The sequence below is a fragment of the Aethalodelphis obliquidens genome, unplaced genomic scaffold (assembly GCF_003676395.1).
Source record: "Aethalodelphis obliquidens isolate GAN/ISIS:26980383/991018 unplaced genomic scaffold, ASM367639v1 scaffold8, whole genome shotgun sequence".
Lineage (NCBI taxonomy): Eukaryota > Metazoa > Chordata > Mammalia > Artiodactyla > Delphinidae > Aethalodelphis > Aethalodelphis obliquidens.
Window position 1 is genome coordinate 52,580,161 of NW_020837952.1, and position 23,951 is coordinate 52,604,111.

At 45.7% G+C, this 23,951-nt stretch overlaps 1 long non-coding RNA gene across 2 annotated transcripts in view; it reads right to left on the reverse strand.

Annotated features, from left to right (window-relative positions):
• LOC113620969 (uncharacterized) overlaps positions 1–23,951 on the reverse strand; it is a 123,715-nt gene that overhangs the window by 88,919 nt on the left and 10,845 nt on the right. Inside the window, exons 2-3 of one of the 2 annotated variants that reach the window (XR_003432994.1) lie at positions 18,065–18,218; positions 8,471–9,169 (exon numbers count right to left, since the gene is read on the reverse strand). This is a non-coding gene — a long non-coding RNA (uncharacterized LOC113620969). Of the gene's footprint in view, positions 1–8,470; positions 9,170–18,064; positions 18,219–23,951 lie in introns of those variants that run through there. The other variant, XR_003432993.1, reaches the window with a different exon arrangement.

Sequence of the window (23,951 nt, forward strand, 5' to 3'; positions counted from 1 at the left end):
GCAGGGGGCCCAGGGTTCGATCCCCGGTCAGGGAACTAGATCTCACATGCATGCCGCAACTAAGAGTTCAAATGCCACAACTAAGGAGCTGGCGAGCTGCAACTAAGGAGCCCGTGAGCTGCAACTAAGGAGCCCATCTGCTACAACTAAGACCTGGTACAACCAAATAAATATTTTACAAAAAAAAAAAAAGTGGTCTTAGGGTTCTACCTAGACCCAATATTGCATGTGACCCAGTATCGTATTCCAAATCAACAGTCTCTATGCTCTGGTTTTCTTCTTTTGAAAAGCAAGGTAAATCCTTACTTGAAGAGTCTCACATAACTTCTAAAGAAGGAAAGTCTATAACACACAACAAACATCTCACAACTCCTCTTTCCTCAACTCTCTCAATAGCTCCCATGAACCACCCTCCAAAATCCTCTTCTCCCTTTCTCCAAACTTACCTAAACTCTTCCCCCAATCAGTCCATCTTATCTTTCTTCCGTCTTCTCACACCTTTCATGTGTATTCTTCTGGCTTTGAGCTGTATCTTTCTGCATTTCCTTTTCCACCCACATTAATCAATCCAGCCAGCCTGAGTGACTGTTTCTGCCCTGACCCATTATCTCAGCCCTACACAAGGGCCCAGGAACAAACCTGACACAGACCCAATCGCCTCGGCAGCCTGGGGAGGGAGGAGGATGTGCCGTATCACATGGTAACATTCTCCCCGATCCCAGTCACAAGTCAGAAGTTCAAAGAGCTTCTCACACCAGCACTGCCTCTAGGAGCACCTGATGAAGAAAGACATGGTGAACGAGAAAACAACCTTCCTCCTTATTCATGGTGCCTTTTCATGATCTAAAAAGCAGTTTCCCTTTCAATTGTCTCACCCAATCTTTACAACAAGCCTGTGAAGTGACTGTTATGCTCATCCCCATTTTACAAATGAGGAAATGAAGAATCAGAGAAATAGAACGGTTTGCCAAAGGACAGAGCCGGAAGGAGACCTAGAGCAGTTCTGGCACATGGCTACTGCATAAATGAATGCCAACTTGAATGCATGGGTGGATGGATGGGCAGAGGGATGAATGAACAACTTCAAAACCCATATATGTTTCACCACATCACACGGACCCCAAGACAAATGCTGCTTCTGGAAGTTTCCCCAAAGATATCTCCTCTGAATTCTCTTTTCAGGAGTTCCAGAAACCATTCTGACAGCGGCACTAGATTCACCCTGTAGCCCTACATCAGGTCCCACCTGGGCCCCCATCCCTAGAGCCCTCCTCTCCCCACCACCAAGGCCATTTAGCAACCCTGCCCTGGCTGTGGGTTCAGACCCACTCAAGTCAGACAGAGTGAGGACTGAGCTTCAGCGGGGTGGATTTAACCACTTGAAACTCTAAGTGGGGTCCCCAGCCCAGCAGCATCAGCATCACCTGGGAGTTTGTTAGAAATGCAGAATCCCAGGCCCCACCCTAGATCGCCTGAATACAAATCTGCATTTTAACAAGATACCCAGGAGACTCACAGGGGTGACGGCAGCCTCAAGGCTTCTTTTAGGGTACAGCTGCATGCTCTTGGCCTGACCCTTCCCTTGTGCCTCACTTCTGCAAGGAGAGCTTTGCCTTGTTTCCAAGAGAGATCCCTGCCTACATTCGACTTAGGATAACTACGTCCCTTCATTGTTCCCAGTAAATGAATGTTTTTGTTGGGGGGGCCCTGCTTACCAGCCCCGCTCTCTAAGGCTGAGAGCCCCAGTTTAAAATCTCGCAGTCTTAGTACAAGTAGGTTCCCATATGTCTATAGATCATGGATAGACTTTGAAATTAGAAAAACCTGTATTTGAATCCTGGGTCCACTATTTAACTTGAAGTATACTGCAAACTCTCTGAGTCCTACCTTTGAAATGAAGGCAGAAACCTCCACTGCAGGATATTTATGAGTATTTCATGGATCACAGAAGAAAAAGCCATTGGCCCAAGATAGGCACTCAGTAAATGTTAGCTCTGTTTCCCTGCCCCTGCCATAGATGGCTTTGTTAAACCTGCAGACGAACCTCTGGGGTCCTGACATTGTGAATCTGTAATTACGCCCCTAAATTTTTTAGGATGCTCTGGGCTACAGGTAATAGAAGACCCAACTGAAAGTGACTTAGATGATAAGGAATTTATTATCTCACGTAACAAGAAATCCAAAGAAGTCCAGGATTGGTAAATTCAGTGATGCAACGCCTTGAAGGACCCAAGCGCTTACTTGCTCTCTACAATCTTCATCATGCCTCATGGGCCCAAGAAGGCTACAGTATTTTCAGGCATCACACATCACATCCAGCAAAAAGGAAGTTTCCTATCATGTACTTTTAAAAATCTTTACAGAACAACAGACAACAGGCCTCCTCTCAGTTCCCTGGGCCAAGATTGGCTCATACACCTATGCCTGAACTATCCATCGGTTTGACCACTCATGATCTCCCTGGGGCTGAGTAACGGCCCAGCATCTAATGAAGCACATAATTCCTCCGAGCAGGGAAATAAGGTAGGGGAAGCTGTTGGCTCACCAATCAACAGTATCTGCTACCCACCTGCTTCCCAGGGTGGGCCTTCCCTCCACTGCCTGCTGCAGTAAAGCGCCACCCAAGCGGATGGCCATGCTCTCAATGTGCCCATTCTGCCTACGGCACTGGTTCTCAAACTCACTTACACCTTGGAATCTCTTGGAGAATTACTTTTTTTTTTTTTTTTTTTTGGAGAATTACTTTTTAAGTACCGATGCCTGGGTCTCCATCCCAGAGATTCTGATATTAATTGGTCCAAGGTGAAGCCTGAGCCTGGAGATTATTTAAATCTCCTAGAATAAGCTAATGTTTGAGAACCACTTGTCGGTTCCAGTAGTTCTCAACCATTAAGGTGCATCAGAGTTTCTGACTGAGCAGGTCTTGAGTGGAGCCTGAGGGTTTGCATTTCTACAAGTTCCCGGGGGATACCAATGGCACTGATCCAGGGACCACACTTTGAGAACCAATGGTCTAGATTACTGCTTTTTAAACTTCAATGTGCATAGCAATCACTTGGAGAATCTTGTTTAAATGTAGAGGCAGATACAGTAGGTCTGGAATGGGGCCCGCGAGTCTGTACTTCCAACAAGATCCCAGGTGATGCTTGCAGCCCAAACTGCATTGCAGGGTCTAGAATAGGGATCAGAAAACTAGGGCCCATGGGCCAAACCCAGCCCACTGCCTGTTTTTGTAAATAAAGTTTTATTAGAACACCACCTCACTCACTTATTTACACATTGGCTATGGCTGTTTTTGCAACAGCGGCAGAGCTGAGTGGTTGCGATAGAGAACACATGGGCAGCAAAGCCAAAAATATTTACTACCTGGTCCTTTACCAGAAAAGATTGCGGACCCCTGGTCTAGAACGATAACCGGTTCTCAAACTTGGCTGTACATTGGAATCAGCTTTGGAGTTATAAAAGCTACTGATCCTATTCCCAGAGATTCTAACGTAATTGGCATGGGGGTTCAGTCTGGGCCTCCAGATTTCTATAAACTTCCCAAATGATTCTACTGTGCATTTGAGAAACGCAGGTCTCCCGGACACACCCCCAGCCCTGCAGCTGTGTCAGTACTTACATCCTTCACTTTAGCTGGAATCTGCTTCCAGAAGAACTAGGCTTCTGCTTTTATCAGCTGCTTTAGTTAAACACGACAGCCAGCTGGGTCCTGAGCCGTGCCCCTCCCCAGGGGAGAATTTTGGAGGAGTTTCTGCTCCTTCCAATACGTCAGGTTTTGCATGCTCATTTGCAATACATAAATGGACATTCCCACCCATTCCCAGTTAAACTTCATTCAGTTTGCAAAAAAAAAAAAAAAAAAAGTCCATCCTGACCCCATCCTACTGAGACAGTCACCGTTGTCTGGATTGAGCCATGGCATGAGGCCACACACCAGATGTGCTCCTCAAAACATGAGAATTGTCCTTCCCGGAAATAAGGAAAAGAGAGAGAATTACTGGCAACAGGAGGGGAGTTTTCAGGCCTCCCTTTCCAAATGTAGTGTATACAAGCCCTCGGCAATGGGCTCCAATTAAAGTCCCTAGGAGTCCCCTGGTTAAAATATTTGCATATCGCACAGGGAGATCAGCTCGGTGCTTTGTGACCACCTAGAGGGGTGGGATAGGCAGGGTGGCAGGGAGGGAGACGCAAGAGGGAAGAGATATGGGGATATATGCATATGTATAACTGATTCACTTGGTTATAAAGCAGAAACTAGCACACCATTGTAAAGCAATTATACTCCAATAAAGATGTTTAAAAAAATTTGCATATAGCCCTTTAGTAAACCCCAGCTTTAGAAGGAGAAATGTTGAAAGAAAAAAAATCAAATGGGCACTGCAGATAAAGCAACTGAAGGTCACGAGGTTATTTCCCAATTTTACATCGCAGATAATGACGGAACCAGATTTTGACACCTACTGACTCATTACATTGTGATGCACAGTCTTATAATGCATGTGTATCCTTTTTTTCATTTGAGTTAGAAAAAACATGTTCCAAAAGGTCCCAGCCCTGACCACTGGATGCCTGTTATCCTCGGATCCATGACAAGACAATACAGTGCTGGCTGCAGCTGTCAGCCAGAGCGAGAGAAAGTTCCTTCTAGCTCCTGCCAGGCTGAGGGAAGAGGCTTGATGTGCAGGTTCAACGTGTGGAAAAGGTCATACGCATCCCTCTGTTGGCGTGCAGTGTTCCTTCGGCAGATACTGACCATCGCCTGCCTAGGCGTCATTCCTCCCTTCTCCCTTGCTAATAAAACGTCCGTTTCATTCAGGTGACAAAGTGCCTAGCTCAGGAGATAAACCATGACTGATTGGTCCAAACTAGTTGTACAATCTTATTTCCCTTTGCCAGGTATTAGGTCTGAGAATGGGCATTCGATCCAGTTCTGGAAAAAAAGATACTCAGAGGAGACAACCAGGTGCTTCTGGGAAAGCTATTTCTATCTAGTAAGAGGGAGACATCCTCTCCCTTACTGTTTGGTCACTGCAGTGAGGGCATGATCCTCAAAGCTGAGGCAACCATACTGCCCTCATGATAAAAGACATTACCCAACACGCAAGAATACTTGACAGAGCAGAAAGATAGGAAGATCTGGGTCCCTGATGACACCATTCAGTTGCTGAAACAGCCCTGTAACTACCTAATTTCCTGTTAGGCAAACAATTAATCTCCTTGTGCTTTAAGCCACTGGTAGTTAGGTTTTCTATTACTAGCAACCAAACACATCTATATTAGTTATCTATTGCTGCATAAAATCACCACACACTTAGCCATTGAAAACAACACATGTGTATGATCTCAGTTTCTGGAGGCCAGGAATCTGGGCACAGCAGAGTTGGGTCTTATGCTCAGGACCCCTTAAAGAGGCTGCAGCCAGGGTGTCTGCTGGGCCTGGGGTCTCATCTGAAAGGACTCTGGTTGTGAAAGGATTTGGTTCCCTGCTGGCTGTTGCCTGGAAGTCACCCTCAGTTCCCTGCCATCTGGGCTTCCCCAGAGAGCAGCTCACAACGTAGCCATAGCCGCTGGCTTCATCAAAGCCAACAGGAGAGAGATTCCACAAATATAACGGAAGTCAGCATCTTCCATAATCCAGTCACAGAAGTCTGCACCTTTGCCATATTCCACTGGGTAGAAGAAAGTCACAGGTCCTGCCCACTCACACAGAAGGATTTAGACATGGCAGGACTGCCGGGGGTGGGCATTACTGGAGCCATCCTTCAGCCTGCCCACCATCCTTATTGATACATCTATTGATCAAATTCAGAGTAAAATCTTCCCCTCCCACCTCACCTGGATCCTGAGTGAAACAACCCAACTCCTATAAAATACATTTAAGGCACTTGGGAAATTTTGAATATAAACTATATATTAGATGATATGAAGAAAACAGTGTTAATTTTATTAGGTGTGCTAATAGCACTGTGATTCTATAAAAGAAAATGACCCTTTTCTTTTCCTTTTATCGCCATGGTGTGCGGCTTGCAGGATCTTAGTTCGCCAGCCAGGGATTGAACCCTGCCCTGGCAGTGAAAGCTCAGAGTCCTAACCTCTGGACCACCAGGGAATTCCTGAAAATGACCATTTTTTAGAAATACATAATAAAGTATGTTGGGATGAAATGCCATAGTGTCTGAAGTCTACTTTCAAGTATTTCAGCAGGGAAAAAGGAAAAGAAAATGGATAGAGCAAATGTAACAAAAACACAGTAATTATTGAATATATGAGAAGTCATTGTACTATATCTCAATTTTTGAGTATGTTCAAGTTTTCTATAATTATTATTTTAAATCTGGCCATTCTTTTATGACCTCCATAACGCTAAGAACTCCACATTAAACACAGAAGATTGAGCAAACTTGTGCTGAGAATACACAAGTGGCTCTGAGCTGATGTCCTCCAAGGTCTGTCCCTGCCTCCCTCTCCATCCTGCTGCTTTCCTACACATATGCTCTCACCCTGCCAACCGAAAACCACCTATTTCCCCAAACAGACCACGATCCTTCATGCCCCCTACAAGCTTTTGCATATTCTGCACCTTTCCCTGGTGGTTTCTTCCAACACCTTCCTCAATGCCATCTACCTATCTGGTCTACCTCCAAAATTCAGCTCAAGTGTCAGATCTTCAGTGAGAACTTTCCTGACCCCATCTGCTATGTAGAATGGACCCTCCCTCTCTGGAGCTCCCACTGTGCCTTGTGCACTATAATGATTATTATGGTATGTATCACAATGTGTTGGAATTATCTGCCTTCGTATCCGATTTCCCCACCAGGCTAACAGCTTCTTGAGAATATAAGATTTCTCATTCATCTCTGTATCCAGTGATTAACACAGGGCTTGGCACACGGTAAGTGCTAAACAAATGTTTGTTGAACAAATAAATGAGAGATCGAATGAATAAATAAACGAATGAAAAAATCTATACATCCAATTGCAATCTATTGATCGGGTAGAGATGAGTCCCGGAAGAGCATCAGCTCACTAAGTGATTTCTGCAAACCAGCTGTGCCTCCCTCACGACCTGAGTCTCCCTTGGTCTAAATATGGGATCGTTGCAAATCCCAATACAGAAAAGACTCCAGGACGCTGATATTAAGACAAAGCACTAAGCACAGTTCCTTTATATGGCTCAGAAACAGACACCAAAACCAATTTTTAAAGAGGAGCTGCAGAAATTGTCTTCAAATTGATCTTGGAAAGGATAGCTTCGTTGGCAGCTACCATTCTGTGCGGGTAGCGCTCAGAACAACAGGGCCATGGGATAGGAAGGCAGATTTGGGCTCAATATCGAGAACTTTCTTGAGGCAAGTTCCCCATTTACCCAAAAGTGAACAGTTACTTACCAAGCACCTGTGGTTCCAGGTGTTGGGTTACTCCCAGGAACAGCACAGAAAGGTAACTACCCTTGGAAATGACGTGCTGGATAAGCCAAGGCCAAGTCTGGGCGATTCCAAGAATACTGCAGAGGGGGTCCTTTCAACCTAGACCCCCAGACATTGGACCAGATAATCTCTAGTTCCTTCCAAATATCAGAGCTGTTCTTCTTGTCCTAATGCTCCCTTCCCAGTTATAAATTTCACATAGTGGCTTCTAGGCATCTTCTAGGGAGACTGGAGAAGATACTAAATATCTTCTATCAAAGAATGTAAACTGAATCATATCTCAACAAAGGGAGATAGAGGGAGGGAGGGAGGGGTAATGAAGGGAGGGAGGGAAAGAAGCGAGAACCTCAGGGACAAGAACCCAGACAGGCAGTCTGAGCAGCAGATCCACAGGGCAAGGGTGGAAGAGGGGCAGAAATTAAGGCCACTGGTGTCATCTAGGTGAGAGATGACAATAACAGTGGTGGACACAGACCTGGGAAAAGCTGGGGGGAAAATGTAAACTTGAGAAAGCAAGAACCACGTGCCTCTGGTTTGCCATTATATTCAGAACTTGGCACATAAGAGAGAACACAAAATTGAATAAATATATAGTAATGGAAGTGGGTGGGAGGGGACAAAAGCAAGAGGGCCATTGTGGTTGGGATGATTGGGGTGAGGGGAGCTTCATGTATGTGAGAGACATGAAGAGTACAAGAAATAAGGAGAAATGAGTATTAAGAAGTTTTGTGGGCTTCCCTGGTGGCGCAGTGGTTAAGAATCTGCCTGCCAATGCAGGGGACACGAGTTCGAGCCCTGGTCTGGGAAGATCCCACATGCCGCAGAGCAACTAAGCCCGTGAGCCACAGCTACTGAGCCTGCGCGTCTGGAGCCTGCGCTCCGCAACGGGAGAGGCCGCAACAGTGAGAGGCCTGCACACCACGATGAAGAGCGGCCCCCGCTCGCCGCAACTGGAGAAAGCCCTCGCACAGCAACGAAGACCCAACACAGCCAAAAATTAATTAATTATTTTTTTTAAAAAAAGAAGTTTTGTTATGCCTTTTAATGCCAATTCTCTGTCATTTTCTCAAGAGGATTGCAATAAAAAATTAAGTTGCCTGTTCAGCTACTTTTGGGTTCTGGACCGATCATTCTTTGCATGAGATTCCTGTTGAAAACAGATAAAAAGTGGCCTACAATTTATATGAGTGACGATGTTTTTAACATGATAGGAGACCACAGCATTAGTCGATCGGCAATGATGTCTTTGAGATGCCAGTCTTATGCAAAATGAGAAGGCCATAGAATTAGCTTGACATACAGCAAACTTAAAAGTCATTCCTGAGGTTCACTGATCTACAGTCAACTTGTTGTCTGGTCTTGTTAGATTGTCCAAATTTCCTTTTTGTGTTTTTTTCATACCCTAGCTAAGGAAGAAGGCAGGAGTGGAGAAAGGACCAATGAGAAGATTTGTTGTGTGTGGTTTTAACAGGCAGTGACAGGTCCAGCACCTTGTGATACAAAAGGCCCCAGTAGCTCATGCAGCATGGGTTGTCCAAAGCAGCAGAAGAGGAACTCTCGGATGGATGTGCAACGGAAGTTAGATTCCCTCTGACTTCCCAGCGGGTCAGTGGGCCACTGGATTGGATGACCTCTCCACTGGTGGGCACGGAAAATACTCTTGCCCTTGCGTTGTTCTGGGAGCCAGACGCTGCTCCATCATTCCACTAAGGAACCACAGCCTTCAACATTTTCTTCCACTTCAATACAAAGTATTACCTGAATTAATTCATGCAAAAGTCCCAAGAGTTAGCTATAATTGGCCTAATTTTATAGATCCCAGGGTCACACCGCTATAAACAGAGAAACATGATTCTCAGATCCAGTTTTCCAACGACTCTGTTATGGACTGAATGTTTGTGTTCTCCAAAATTCACATGTTGAAGCCCTAACCTCCAATGTGACTGTATTTGGAGATGGGGCCTTTAGGGGGGTAATTAAGGTTAAATTAGGTCATAAGGGTGGGGCCTTAATCCTATAGGACTAGTGTCCTTTATAAGAAGAGGAAGAGACACCAAGGATCTCTCCCTCTCTCTCTTTCTCTCTCTCTTTCTCTCCCTCCCTCCCTTCCTCTCCCTCTCTCTCTCTCTCTGTCTCCCTCTCTATGTCTCTGTCTCTCCCCTCCCCCCACCTGCACAGAGAAAAGCCCATGTGAGGATATAGTAAGAATGCAGCCATCTGCAAGCCAGCAAGAGAGCCCTCATTAAGAAACCAAATCAGCCAGAACCTTGATCATTGACTTCTAGCTTCCAGACCGTGTGAAAATAATCGTCGTTCAAGCCACCAGTCTGTGGTCCATTGCTCAGCACCTTCTTAATGTGCCCCTGTCACCTGCCCCTCCCTCTGAACTTTGCTCACCCTACTTCCCTGCACTTAGGTCCCTTTCCTGGCTTAGGTGCGCCAGCACCACTCAAATCTCTGAACAAGCATCACCCTCTCCAACAAAACGTTCCCGACTCTCCTTACGCTGGCCCTGTACAGATGTCAGTAATCACGACGGCAACAAAAAACATTTATTAAGCACTAAGTGTAACCAGGCACTCTGCCATGCATGTGTCATTTACTCCTCCCATCCACTATTTCTATCCACTTTATCAAATAGGCACTATTTCTATCCACTTTGCAGATGAGGAAACTGAGGGTAAGCACCTTGCCCAAGTAAGTGGCAGGGCCCAGATTCGAACCCTGGCAGTCTGACTCCAGAGCTTGTGACTCGCCAGACCTTGCCCAATCTCATAGCACGTGAACACCTGATCACCTGCCCTGTTTATCACTTCATCTCCTCCCACCAGACTGTGAGCTCGGCAGGGGCTGGGACCTTGTCGACCCATCTCTGCATCTCTATGCCTCCACTGCCCGGCACAACGCCTGGTGCATCCTGGGCCTCACAATGGCTTGGGGAATGAATGAACAAATGAATGAATGAATGCCTCGACCTCACACTGGTAGCCACCTGTCACAGAGATCAGAAAATCTGCAGTGCCTTTGACTGTGGTTATTAACAAAGAACCTCAGTGTGGGATAATGAAAGTTACAGCGTGTGCCGTCTGTCCACACGGCCTCCCTCTGTCTCCATGCACACATGTCTGAGTGAACAGATAACTCACGCTGAGATTTACTTAAAAGGCATTTAACTCAGCTCGCACGTCTGCCAACCAGGCCTATTACTTGCAGTAATCTATTCCATGCATTACCATTTTGAGTGCCAGCGCGGAGAGACTGTGGTGGGTTGGTAGGGTTATTTTTCCCCCTCTCGCCAGTTGAGTTATTGTCTGCTTTTGTGGAATAAATTGCTGTAAGTTGAGTCACCAGCACTCCAAAATGGGCGAAAATATTCTAGATGCTCTATGGGCAGCTGACAACATTACAGAAATACACAAAGTGTATGTCCAAGTTTACACAGATGGTGATGAGTTGTGAGGGATGTCGGGAGAAGGGAAGGGGTGGGGGGTGGCCTCAGGCAGAGAGATGCTCACAACATGCTATTCCTCCTGCAACGGGGTTCAGCCTCTAGGAAGGGAGTTTGGGAGATGAAATGCCAAGAAGATTTCAGCTACGAGGATAAACAAGGGGGCTGATGGCTGGAAAAACCAGCTTGGGAAATAAAATAAAACCAGCCTAGTAGGGATGGTATTGGGGACGTTGCTGGTGCCCTGCTCATATCCCCTTTGATGGCTCTTACCTGTCCTGTGTGCCCATCACCCGGCTTCTAGGTGCTTTGATTCTCAAGGCTACACCTGTAAACTCTCTTTGGAAGCCTGCCCTTTGGGCTACTGGAGTGACTTTGTAACTCTGCAGTCCACCTCCCAACCCCAATCTCCAACCCCGTCCCCCCAGCCCCACGACAGCTCTCAGCCAGTGACTGTCTGGTGTGACAGTACGAAAGCCCAGAGCCCAAAGCTCCGAGTGGGGAAGTGTTCTGAGGTTTAATATCCACTCCAGAGCTTCCCATGGAACCAGAACGATGCTGCGGCTTCGCCTAAGGTCGCACGGCTGCTAGGCTTCTTCCCCTTCCCTGTCCTCCTTTCCCAACTTGCTTACAGGTTTCTCTGCGGAGCATCTCCTTAATAAACCACGTGGACACAAAGGTTGGTCTCAGGATCTGCCTCTGGGAAAGGACCCAGGGTTTGCAAGTCAGGAGGATTCTAACAACTGCAAGGATCTGTGGGAGTGAATTGTGGGAAATCCAGGAGCTGATGAGGCAGAAGTGTCCAGGGGAATTGAATGGGAGTTGAGGGCAGCAGTGGGATCCCCAGAAAATCCATCTGGCGCCTGAAAGAGCAGGTCAGCTCCACCGACCACTCCAAAGATCTGGAAGGCATGTGATGACACTACCAGGCAAATAAGAACTTTCCTGACCCCTTTTCCTCCTACCCTCCACATGCTCCTACCCAATGCTCCACAACCCCAGAGGAGCCAGAAATAGGAACTCTCAGTGGGAAAAAGAGAAGGACCATCCCCTTCCCAAAGCCAGAGCCCTACCTGCAGTCGGCCCAGCTGGATGGGGGAGGGAGGCATCTTACCTTGGAAACACACTGAAGTGCTGACTAATAGATTGGACTGTACATTCCAATTTCCGAACAAAGGTTCTGTTTTGTATCTTAAAGTGACCACAGGGGTTTCTCTTGCCTCAGCTGACCCACAGAGCCATGAGGACACCAGAATTTTCCTCCGGCACCAGGGAAGGGACAACTCTTCTAAAGCCAGGGTTAGAGGGACAGGAAGAGACAATAATAAAGTGACTTTTAGAATTACACCTCACAAGTCCTGAAAGTTCAACACACCAGGACACATATAATAGACATTTGTCATGGGTGTTATTATTACCATCTGTACTGTAATTGATTTGCTGCATATAATGGTTTCTTATGACCCTAAGACAGACATGTTGTCAATGGGAACACTCTGGTGAGAACAGAGACAGAAAGATCAGTTAGGAGGCTGCTGGGATGAGGGATGATGTAGCAAATGCCAGGACTGTCTACCTAAAGCCATTTGCATTCCCCTTTCCCCTGCCTCCCTCTCCTATAGAGCCTGGAAAGTGAAATACTCACCTCCCCAGATTCCCCTGAGACCCGTGGGAGTCATGTGACATGGTTCTTGAGACGTAGATGGAAGACTCTAGAGAAGGGTCCCCTTCCCAAATAAAAAGACAAAGGCTCTCAATTAAAAGGAGTGATGGCCTAGAATGTGGAAGTGATACTCAGAGAAGCAGCAGCTATCTTGTGACCATGAGAACCAATGCCAACGCTGAGGATGGTGGAAGAGAAAAAGTGGGAGGAGGGCTTCCCTGGTGGCGCAGGGTTGAGAGTCCGCCTGCCAATGCAGGGGACGCGGGTTCGTGTCCCGGTCCGGGAAGATCCCACGTGCCACGGAGCGGCTGGGCCCGTGAACCATGGCCGCTGAGCCTGCGCGTCCGGAGCCTGTGCTCCGCAACCAACGGGAGAGGCCACAACAGTGAGAAGCCCGCGTACCCCAAAGAAAAAAAAAAGTAGGAGGAGCCAGGGTCTCTGACGACATCCTTGGGCTTCCATTCCGATCTGAAGCGCCTGTCCCAAACTTCTTGTTGCATATGATCAATTCACCCTTTACTTTTTTAAGCCACTACAGCAGAGTTTCTTGATACTCAGTCCTAGCTGATCTGAATGATGAGGGCTTGACCTAGAGAAGCTGTAGAGGGACAGAAGGGGGAATGCGGGGGATGCTTCGGAGATATAACTGATAAGACTTGACACCTGATTGGACATGAGAGGAGGAGGGAATCAAGGATGAAAAGAGTGAGTGTCTTGCCCTAGATAAGGAATAGAGGAGTAGAAACAGATTTTAGTGGACAGAGGTAAATCCTCACCATTTTAACAAGTTGCTAAGAACTGAACTGTGTCCCCCTAAAATTCATATATTGAACCCTAATGTGATGGCATTTGGAGCTGGGGCCTTTGGGAGGTAATTAAGTTTACATGAGGTCATGAGGGTAGCGCCCTCGTGATGGGACTAGTGAGCTTATAAGAAGAGGAAGGGACACCAGAGCTGTCCCCCTACCACATGAGGACACAACGAGAAGGCTGCCAGCCAGAGAGAGGGTTCTCACCAGGAACCCAATCGGCCAGCACCTTGACCTTGGACTTCCAGCCTCCAGAATACTGCGAAATAAATATCTGTTCCTTAAGCCAGCCAGTCTATGGTATTTTGTGTGGCAGCCCGAGCAAACTAATACCTAAGTACTGTACCTAAGTACTGTGTGTTGTGCTAATGAATGAGTTTTTTCTCCTATTGTCTCAAAATTGTACATAAACCCCCAAATTTAGGACAATGGACACCAAATACTCTCACATCTGAACAGAGCTGTGACACAGCCACGGAGGAGGAGGATCTAAGAGCAGACAGAAGCACCTCTGCCCCCCAGTCATCCCCCCTCCCAGAGCCCCTCCAGCCTCTATCAGCAGAAGAGCTAATACCTAAATTTAAGGGGATGCATTAGAGAAGAGAGCCTTGATCTAGGGGGAGAGGGCGGCCACTTTTCCTTTCCTGTCACATACCCCTCCCCTTCCCCAGCCAACCTCAAGAAAACCACTTACAAAGATTAGGGCTCAGTCTCCCTTTGGGTTCCCCCATAAGGAGACCTTGACACAAGGGTTGAAGGACAAGTGGTTCACTTGAGAGATGATCCCAGGAAACATCAAGAGGGCAGTGAGGAAGAGGAGGGGAAATGAGGGCAGTGAAAAGGGTTTGGTTATTGAGCAAGGGACCCCTTGAACAACGGAGCTGAATCCCGCTGGGGAGCGCTGGGGTCAGGGAGGAGCACGAGCCCCAGAGCTATCCCCCATCAAGGGACAAGGGGACAATGGGGGTTAATTCACCAACACTCATTAGCCATCAGCTGGGGGCTGCTGCTGGGCTGTTGATTCCCTGCACTTCTGTCTGCCACTCCTGCCAAGGCCCCCGTAGAAAGCTCTGGGGTAAAGAGATGCAGGGGCTGCCCCAGAAGTCAGCAAGTGAGCACTTTGGGGGGGCGGGGCACCCCAGCACCTGCTCCAGGTGGCCTGAAAGGAAGGAGGCTGAGTCTGTGTTAATGTCACAGGCTTTCCAACTTTCCCTCTAACTCAACGGGGAAGAAAAGAATTGAAGAGAGAGGATGGAGGAAGAAGCTGTGAGCTCCACCGTCAGCAACGGCACGGGGGCGGGTGGTAAGGATGGCCAGGGGGCAGGACCGCGGAGAGGTCTCCACAGGGCCCTCGGAGAAACCCACACGGGGGCCCCTTGGCTCTCAACCTTCTCATCCCCCACCCCGTGCGGGTCCCTGCTGCCCTGGGTCAAGTGTGTGCTGCAGGGAGGGAAGAGGGCACGAACTAGAATGCGGAATTGAAGTTCTCAGCTGCAAATAACCAGAGAGCTGTGGGATCCGCCTGCAGCAGTATGAGAGGGAGACAGTAGTGTGTATTGCGCCCCCACGTGGTCAAGAAGGTCCAATACCTCCACATGGCGATGCTACTGAGTACCAGACACACAGCCCTGTGCTTGGCATCGGCGAGCTCGGTTAATCCGCTCAGCAACATTACGAGCAAGGCATTACCGTCCTGATTGTACAGCTGAGAAACGTGAAGCTCATAAAAGCCACAGAGTTTGCTGAGAATCGTACAGCTGATGTGTAGCGGAGTCTAAATTCAAACCCAGGCAGCTCTGCCTGACTTTTAGGTTAATTTTAGATGCCTCGTTCATTGACTGGTAGGTGGAGAAACAAATCATGCAATATCCATACAATAGAATACTACTCAGTCATAAAAAGGAACAAACTACTGCTGCAAGACAGAACATGGGTGAATCTCAAAGACATTACCATACGTGAAAGGAACCAGGCACATTCTGTGGGACGCCATTTCTGTGAAATTCCAGAAAAGGCAAAATACAGGGACAGGAAGCAGATCAGTAGTCGCCAGGGGCCAGAGATGGGGGAGGCAAGGGGGCCATGAGGAAACTGGGGGGGGGGGGTGCCAGAAATGTTCTATATCGTGAGCATGGTAGAGCTTATGCTCTTGTGTGCCTTTGCCAAGACTGCGATAGCCGCTTGAAACGGTCAATCACATTATATACAAATTACACCTCAATAAAGCTGATAGAAACCTTGGACGCCTGAGTTGGAAGTGCCAGTGGAAATATCATGGCAGAGATGGGTCTGGAGTTCAGAGGACGTGCTTGGCTGCAGAGTTTGTGAGTCATCGGGGTATCGCACAATAGACACCTGGCAAGTGGATGAGCTTACCGAGGGAGAATGTGCAGAGCAAGAAAGGCAGAAAAAGGAGCATGCAACCCTGCAAAACCCCAAAATTAAAGGGGCAAAGCTCAGGAAGGAGACTGCAAAAGAACCATCAGAGCAATGGAAGGAAAATCAGAAACGGTGTCCAAGAAGTGACCAGAGAGGGCTGTTATGTAAGCCCTTGGTTCTTCCTTGGCTAATGTGGCTCTGGAAACCAGGATGGCAGAGTGGGAGGAAAAGTGAAGCTAATGCGGGCAGCAGAGGGGGACAAGGCAGGAAGGGAGCAAAGCTTTTCCTCGTGCTTGAGCAGGTGCTGAGAAAAGGGTAGCTCCCCATCCCCCTGCCCACGCTACCCACCCAGCATCATCCTTGGTTCCTCAGACACAGAAACCCAGAAAACCACACCCTGCTGAGGACTCCAGACCTCCCCCAAGGGTGTTAGCAGAACCAAGGGGGTTCTGGCCATGTTAAGGCACAGGCTGGGTGCAGGGGTGGGAGGTGGCAGAAACAGAGAAATTAAAAGTCAGATGAGAGGCAGCAGAGGAGAAAAAAGGAGAGAGAATAGAGAGAGAATCTAGAGAAAATCTCTGGCCAGGAGGGGCCTCAGATGAATTCTAGACCGCCTCCCCCCACCTCGGAAATTGAGCAACTGAGACAAAAGAGGAGAAAGAGGAAAAGATAAAAGCAGTGACACTGGCCGATGTTTGCGCCTCGTTTATCCACTCAACAGACATGTGTAGACAGCTTACTGTGTGCTACAGGCCAGGAATCAAGGTCAAAAAGGGCAGAGTCCGGCTCTCTGGGGGTCCACAGTCCAAAAGAGGGGACAGCCACGTCCCGTGGAAAGTTACTCTCTGTGCTGCTCACGAGGGTCAGTGTCTCAAAGCTCCCAGCCCTTAGTTCTCAAAGTATTTGCATGAGCCGGGGTCAATACAGATTTGGGGGGTCTGAAGCTTATTCGGAGATGCCTCTTGTGGAAAAATAATTCAAAATTATAAATGCAAAATTGGGTACAAAAGTAGAAGGGGTCTGTGCAAGTGAAAGACCCTGAAGCTTAAGCTTTTTTGGCTTTTATAGCAATTCCTGCTCTGACCACACTTAAGTTGTAGGGAAAGTAAGTACCTCTAAACTGGGCCAGCAGTGCCCTCTAGTGGAAACGCAGAGGAAAGCCTCAGAGAGCCCCAAAGCTCGGATACAGCTGCCCCGCACAGCACAAAGCCAGGCATGCCAATTTGGCCATCGGCTTCCCCGAAGTTTCTCATCAGCCCCACCTTCCAACCCCAGAGTTGTGTCATTATCATTAGAGGTTCAGAGATCAGCATGTACAGTTACCTGCAGTTGGATCTGAGGCAAGTATCTACCCTTCTGAACTTCAGTTTCCTTTCCCATAAATAAGATGTATCTGTATACGATTAAATTAACTGTCTACTTTGAAGGGTGGATCTAAGGATTAAATAAGATGACTCACATGTAAGTGCTTTATACAAAGGGCAGTTTGATGTGTACGTTATTTTTTAAGGAGAATGTATTGACACTGACCTATGTTTCTGCTTCTCAATCAACTCTTCTGAAGAAATCACCTTTACTATGCCCCCAAGACGGACCACGCAGGGCCCCAGTTACACTGTGCAGGATGGAAAGGGGGGGTGTGTCTACCTCATGCACAACTCTGCAGCCCCCAGGAGAGTCAGGTGGGAGTTTATTCATCTCCGGAGCACCCCCAGCATTTCCCTTCCAAAAAAGTCTTTAAAAAAGTCGGTGTGGGGACTTCCCTGGTGGCGCAGTGGTTAAGAATCCGCCTGCCGATGCAGAGGACACGGGTTTGAGCCCTGGTCCGGAAAGATTCCACATGCCGCAGAGCAACTAAGCCCATGCGCCACAACTGCTGAGCCTGCACTCTAGAGCCCGCGAGCCACAACTACTGAGTCCGCATGCCACAACTACTGAAGTCCGCGCGCCTGAAGCCCGTGCTCCGCAACAAGAGAAGCCACCGCAGTGAGAAGCCCACGCACCACAACGAAGAGTAGCCCCCACTCGCCACAACAAGAGGGAGCCCGCGCGCAGCAACGAAGACCCAATCAACCAAAAATAAATAAATAAATAATAAATTAAATAAATAAATAAATGGCCCTAGTGGGACTTCCCTGTTGGCCCACCGCCTTCCCTGCGCTTCCACTGCCAGGTGGCCCAGGTTCGATCCCTGGTCGGGGAACGAAGATCCCGCAAGCCACACAATGCAGCCAAAAATAAATTAATAAATAAATGCCCCTAGTGATGAAAATGAATAAATAAAATTTGGTTCATTGCCACCATAGAATACTATACAGCTGTGAAAATAAATTACCTGGTTGTGAACGTGTCAACACAGATGGACAGCAAAGACAAAATTTTGTGTCTGTGCATTCTGCAGCTTGGTTTCTGAGGCCTTCTCTTCTTTTTCCTCCCTGATCAGTCCAGCTAGAGATTTATCCATTTTATTGATCTTCTCAAAGGATGACCTTTTGAAAATAAAATAATTGGAGTAATTTTAGACTTACAGAAAACTTGCAAAGATAGTCCAGAAAGTTCTCATACACCCCCCCACCCACCCAGTTTCAGGTTCCCTTTATATTACTATCTCACATTACTGTTGTATATTTGTTAACTCTAAGAAACCAACACTGATACATTATTATTAACAAAACTCTAGACTCTGGATTTTCCAGGTTTTCTATTAATGTCCTTTTTCTGTTCCAGGATCCATTCTGGAATACCACTTCATGTTTTGTTGTGTTAGTGTCTTCTGGTCTGTGACAATTTTTCAGCCTTCCCTGGTTTTTCATTACCTTGACAGTCTTGAGGAGTGCTGGTCAGGTATTTTGGAGAAGGTCCCTCAATTTGGGTGTGTCTGATGTATTTTCTTGTGATTTGGCCAGAGTAATGGATGTAGGGGAAGAATACCTCAAGGTGAAGTGTCCTTCTCATCTGGCATATCAGAGATGACTAGTATCATTTGGTTAAGGTAGCATTTGTCAGGATTCTACATCAACACTTACTATCTTCTCTTTCCATAATTTACTCTTCAGAATTGAGTCACTAAGTCTAGCCAACTCTCAAATGGAGAGGTGGGAATTAAGCTCAACCTCCTGGTGGGGGCCAGGGGTGTCTGCATATACTATTTGGGATTCTTCTACAACGCATATTTGTCTCTTCTCCTTTATTTATTTATTTATTTATTCATTCATTCATTCATTTATATCATTACAGACTCATGTATATTTATTTTATAATCTGTGTTATGATCCAATATATCATTTAGTTTGTTGCTTGAATTGCTCCAGCTTTGACCATTGGGAGTCCTTTCAGGCTGATTCATCTGTCCCTCTGACATACCCTCACCCCCTTCTCTCTTTGTTAAGAACTCTCCTTACTTTCTGGTACTACGGACTGCTCCAGGCTCATTTGGATTTTCTCTTCCCCAGTCTAGAATCCATTTTTCAGTCTCATTTCTTTTCTCTATTTTTCCTCTGCTTTCCACTTTACTGATTTCTGCCCTTCCCTTTATTACTTCCTCTCTTCCACTTATTTGGAGTTTAATTTGCTCTTTTTTTCCTCTCATTTCTTAAGGTGAAAGTTGATGTCCTTGATTTAAAACTTTGAGACCCGTCTTTTTTTTTTTTTTAAGATATTGGGGGTAGGAGTTTATTAATCTATTTATTTATTTTTGCTGTATTGGGTCTTCGTTTCTGTGCGAGGGCTATCTCCAGTTGTGGCAAGCGGGGGCCACTCTTCATCGTGGTGCGCGGGCCTCTCACTATCACGGCCTCTCTCGTTGAGTAGCACAGGCTCCAGAGGCGCAGGCTTAGTAGTTGTGGCTCACGGGTCTAGTTGCTCCGTGGCATGTGGGATCCTCCCAGACCAGGGCTTGAACCCGTGTCCCCTGCATTAGCAGGCAGATTCTCAACCACTGCGCCACCAGGGAAGCCCTGAGACCTGTCTTTTGCTGATAGATGTATTTAGTGCTATAAATTTTCCCCTAAGCACTACTTTAGCTGCATCTCACAAATTTGGATATGTTTTATTTTCATTCTAATTCAGTTCAAAATACTTTCTAATTTCCCTTTTATTTTTGGACCTATGCATGATTTAGAAGTATATTATTTCATCTCCAGATATTTGAGAATTTTCCAAGTATCTTTATGTTATTAATTTCTAATTTAATTCCATTGTTGTTAGAGAACATATTTTATATGACTTGAATCCTTTTTAAATTTATTAAGACTTTCTTTAGGGCTCACTGTACAGTCTATCTATCTTGGTAGATGTTCCATGTGCCCTTACAAAGCATGTATTGCTGTTGGGTGGAATGTTCTGTTAATGTCAATTAGGCCAATTAACATGCTGCTCAAGTCTTTAGTGGCATTCCTGATTTTCTGTTTACTTATTCTATCGGTTATTGAGAGACGGTTGTTGAAATCTCTGATATAATTGTGTATTTGTCTATTTCTCCTTACAGTTCTATCAGCTTTTGCTTCATGTATTTTGAAGCTCTGTTATTGGACCATAAACATTTAAGATTGTTATGTCCTCTTAATAAATTAATTGACCTACTTATCATTGTGAATAACCCCCCCCCTTTCTCTCTGGTAATATTCTTTACTCTGAAATCTACTTTGTCTAATAGAAAAAGTTACTCCAGCTTTCTTTAGAATGTCTTAGGCTGCTGTAACAAAATACCACAGACAGGGTGGCTGAAACAACAAACATTTATTTCTCATAGTTGTGGAGGCTGGAAGTCCAAGATCAAGCTGCTGGCAGATCCAGTGTCTGGTGAGGACCCACTTTCTGGTTTGCAGATGGTCTTTTCCTCATTGTATCCTCACATGGCAGAGAGCAGAACAAGAGAGAGGAAGAAAGCTCTCCTACATCTCTTTTTACAAGGGCACTAATCCCATTTGTGAAGGCTACATCCTCATGACTCTATTAACTCACAAAGGTCCTACCTCCAAACACCATCACATTGGGGATTAGGTTTCAACATATGAATTTGAGGGGGCAGGGGGAACTTCAGTCTATAGCACCATATTTTTTTCCATATTTTACTTTTAATTTATTTGTGCTTTATATTTAAGGTGGGTTTCTTATAAGCAGCATATAGTTAGGAGGTTTTTTCCCCAACCTGTCAATTTCTTTTATTTTTGTATTGTTTACGCCATTTCCATTTAATGCAATTATTGATATGGTTGGTTTCAACCTACCATCTTGCTACTTGTTTTCTGTTTCTCCCATCTTTACTTTGTTGCCTTTTCTCTCTTTTTCTGCCTTCTTTTGGACTAATTAAGTATTTTTATGATTTCCTTCTATCTCTTTCTTTGGCTTATAAGCTATAACTCTTTTGAGTGTTTCTGTGATTGCTTCAAGATTTACACTATACATCTTTAACTTATCTCAGTCTGTCTTCAAGTGATATTTACCACTTCATATATATTACAAGGATCTTTCAACACTTTACTTCCTTTTTTACCACTCTTGACCTTTGTGATGTTGTTGTCATTCATCTTATTTTACATATGTTTTTAAAAACCCACAATTCGTTGCGACTATTTTTGCTTTTAAAAGCCAATTTTCACTTAAAGAGATTTCAAAGAAAACAAGCTTTCACATTTACACACATAGTTACCACTCCCAGTGCTGTTTATTCCTTTATGCAGATCCAGATTTCCATCTGGGATCATATTCCTTCCACCTAAAGGAATTCCTTTAACATTCTTGTGAAGGTCTGCTGGTAATGAAATTTTTAGCTTCTGAAATTATTTCTTTTTTACATTTTTATATCAGTTATAGCTTCATTTGAAAGATACTTTTGCTGGGTATAGAATCCTAGGTTGACTTCTTTTTCAGGACATTACAGATGGTGCTCCACTGTCTTCTGGTTTACACTGTTTCGAACAAGAAGTCTGATGTCATCCTTATCTGTGCTCTTTTTTGTGTAATATATGTGGGGTCCCAAAGGTCACCCACATATTCAGAAATCTGTTAGAAGGACTCATAGGATTCACCATATAGCTGTACTCATGGCTAAGATCAATTATAGCAACATATAAGGATACAATACAGTAAGGATACACAGTAGGGGTACACAGTGAGTATACATAAGGGGAAAAGACACAGGAACAGCCTGGAGGAACCCATGTACAGACTTCCTTATGCTCTCTCTCCCATAAGTCGTCACACAGTGCACTCTTCCCCTACAGTAAAAATAACGGAACATGTGTGATATTCCTACCCAGAGAAGCCCATTGGATACTCAAAGCTTATATTGGGGGGTTGGTCATGCCAACTCTGCCTAGCATGTACTAAAATTCCAGACTTCCAAAGAGAAAGCAGGTGTTCATCTTAAATCACATTGTTTGCACAAATGGCAGGCACAGTGCGCCACTCCTACCAGTTAGGAAAGGGTGGAAACCCCCCACCCCAAAATCCAACTTCACAGACACCAGCCAAGGGCCAAATTTTCTAAGGATAGTAGTCTTAGGCCTGCAATGTTAAGTCTTTTCTGCACAAAATGTCTTCTTTTTCTATTTATGCCTTTAAGATTTTCTCTCTATCACTGGTTTTAAGCAATTAGCTAATGATGTGCCTTGGTGTCATTTTCTTTATGTTTGTGATTTTGGAAAATTTGGAAAATTTGATACCAATATTTCTTCAAATAGTTTTTTTGTATCCTCTCTCTCTCCTCTCTCTCCTCTTTCAGGGACTCAAATTACACTTACATTAAACTTAATCTTTTCCTACAGCTCACTGATACTCTTCATTTTGGTGGTGGTGGGGGTCTCTTCTCTCTGTTTCATTTTGCATAGTGTCTCTAGCTATATCTTAAAGTTCAATAAACTTTTCTTCTTCAGTGTCTAATTGACCATAAATCCCATTTAGTATATTTTCCATCTCAGACATTGTAGCTTTCATCTCTAGAAATTTTATCTAAGTCTCTTATTTTCTGATATTTTTGATGTCTTTACTGAAATATAATTGACATGTATTAAACTGCACATATTTAAAGTATGATATTAGATGAAGTTTTGACATATATAAACACCAATGAGACAATTGCCACAATCAAGGTAATAAAATAATATAGAGCGCATCCATGGACCACAGTGGAATCAAACTAGAAACAAAGATACAGAAAAATTTCCACGTGCTTGAAAACTAAGCAACACACTTTTAATAATCCTTAAGTTAAAGAGGAAGTTTCAAAGAAATAGACAAATAACACTGAATGAATATAAAACATATGGAAATCATGGGACACAGCTAAAGCAGGGACAAGAGGGAAATGTATCGCATTAAATGCACACATTAGAAAAGAGGAATGTGGGTGACATCAGAAACATGGCAGAGTGAAAAATCTACCCTTGTCTCTCCCCGTCAATCTACAGCCAGTAAAAAAAAATCCACAACTCAACAAAGGTGCCTCTGCCCAACATAACAGGTCGCGGAAGAATTTCACACATTTGCATGTCTAAAGGTGGGTGGGCTGTAACACACAGAGGAGGGAACAGCAGCCATGGTTCCTGCAATCCTACCCCTCTGACCAGGCACAGAACCCACAGCTTCAGAGAACCCAGGGACAGCAAGGAAGGCAGCACACATGACTCCAGTCACCCAACCACACCAGTGCCCACTGCCACTGCTAACCGGGCAGCAGCAGCAGTGAGGCCTGGGACCCCATCCCTCCAGCTGCTGAGGCACCCGTGATCCCAGCCCCCACCTCCCTCCATTCACAGTGGCAGAATTCATGAACCCAACAACAATGGACAAGGTAGAGGCACCTGCACGACCCTGGCTTCTCCCCCTGCATCGCCCCCCTCCCTCCACAGCAGCAGAGCCTGTGACTCAGGGGGTCCCAGACGCAAGGGAAGAGCCCACCATCCCGGTGATGACAGAGGCTCTGGCAGAAGCAAGGCAGCAAACACCCAGGTGGCACAAGAAGCAACAACAAAGGCACAGAGCCACACCTCTTACAGAGCCAGTGGAGGCTGGAAAGTGCCACGCTCAAATTTTACCAGAGGCAGCTCAGCCAAGAGAAACCAAGAATGTGTATGACAGCGCCACCTACCAGAAAACAAAAGAAAGGAATCAAACACCTAACCTGTCTTTTAATATCAGCAGAGGAATAATTCATCAAACAACATGAAGAGCCACTGTTGGGAGCCAAGAAGTTTTCGCCATTAGAAGATGGCCGACACCCT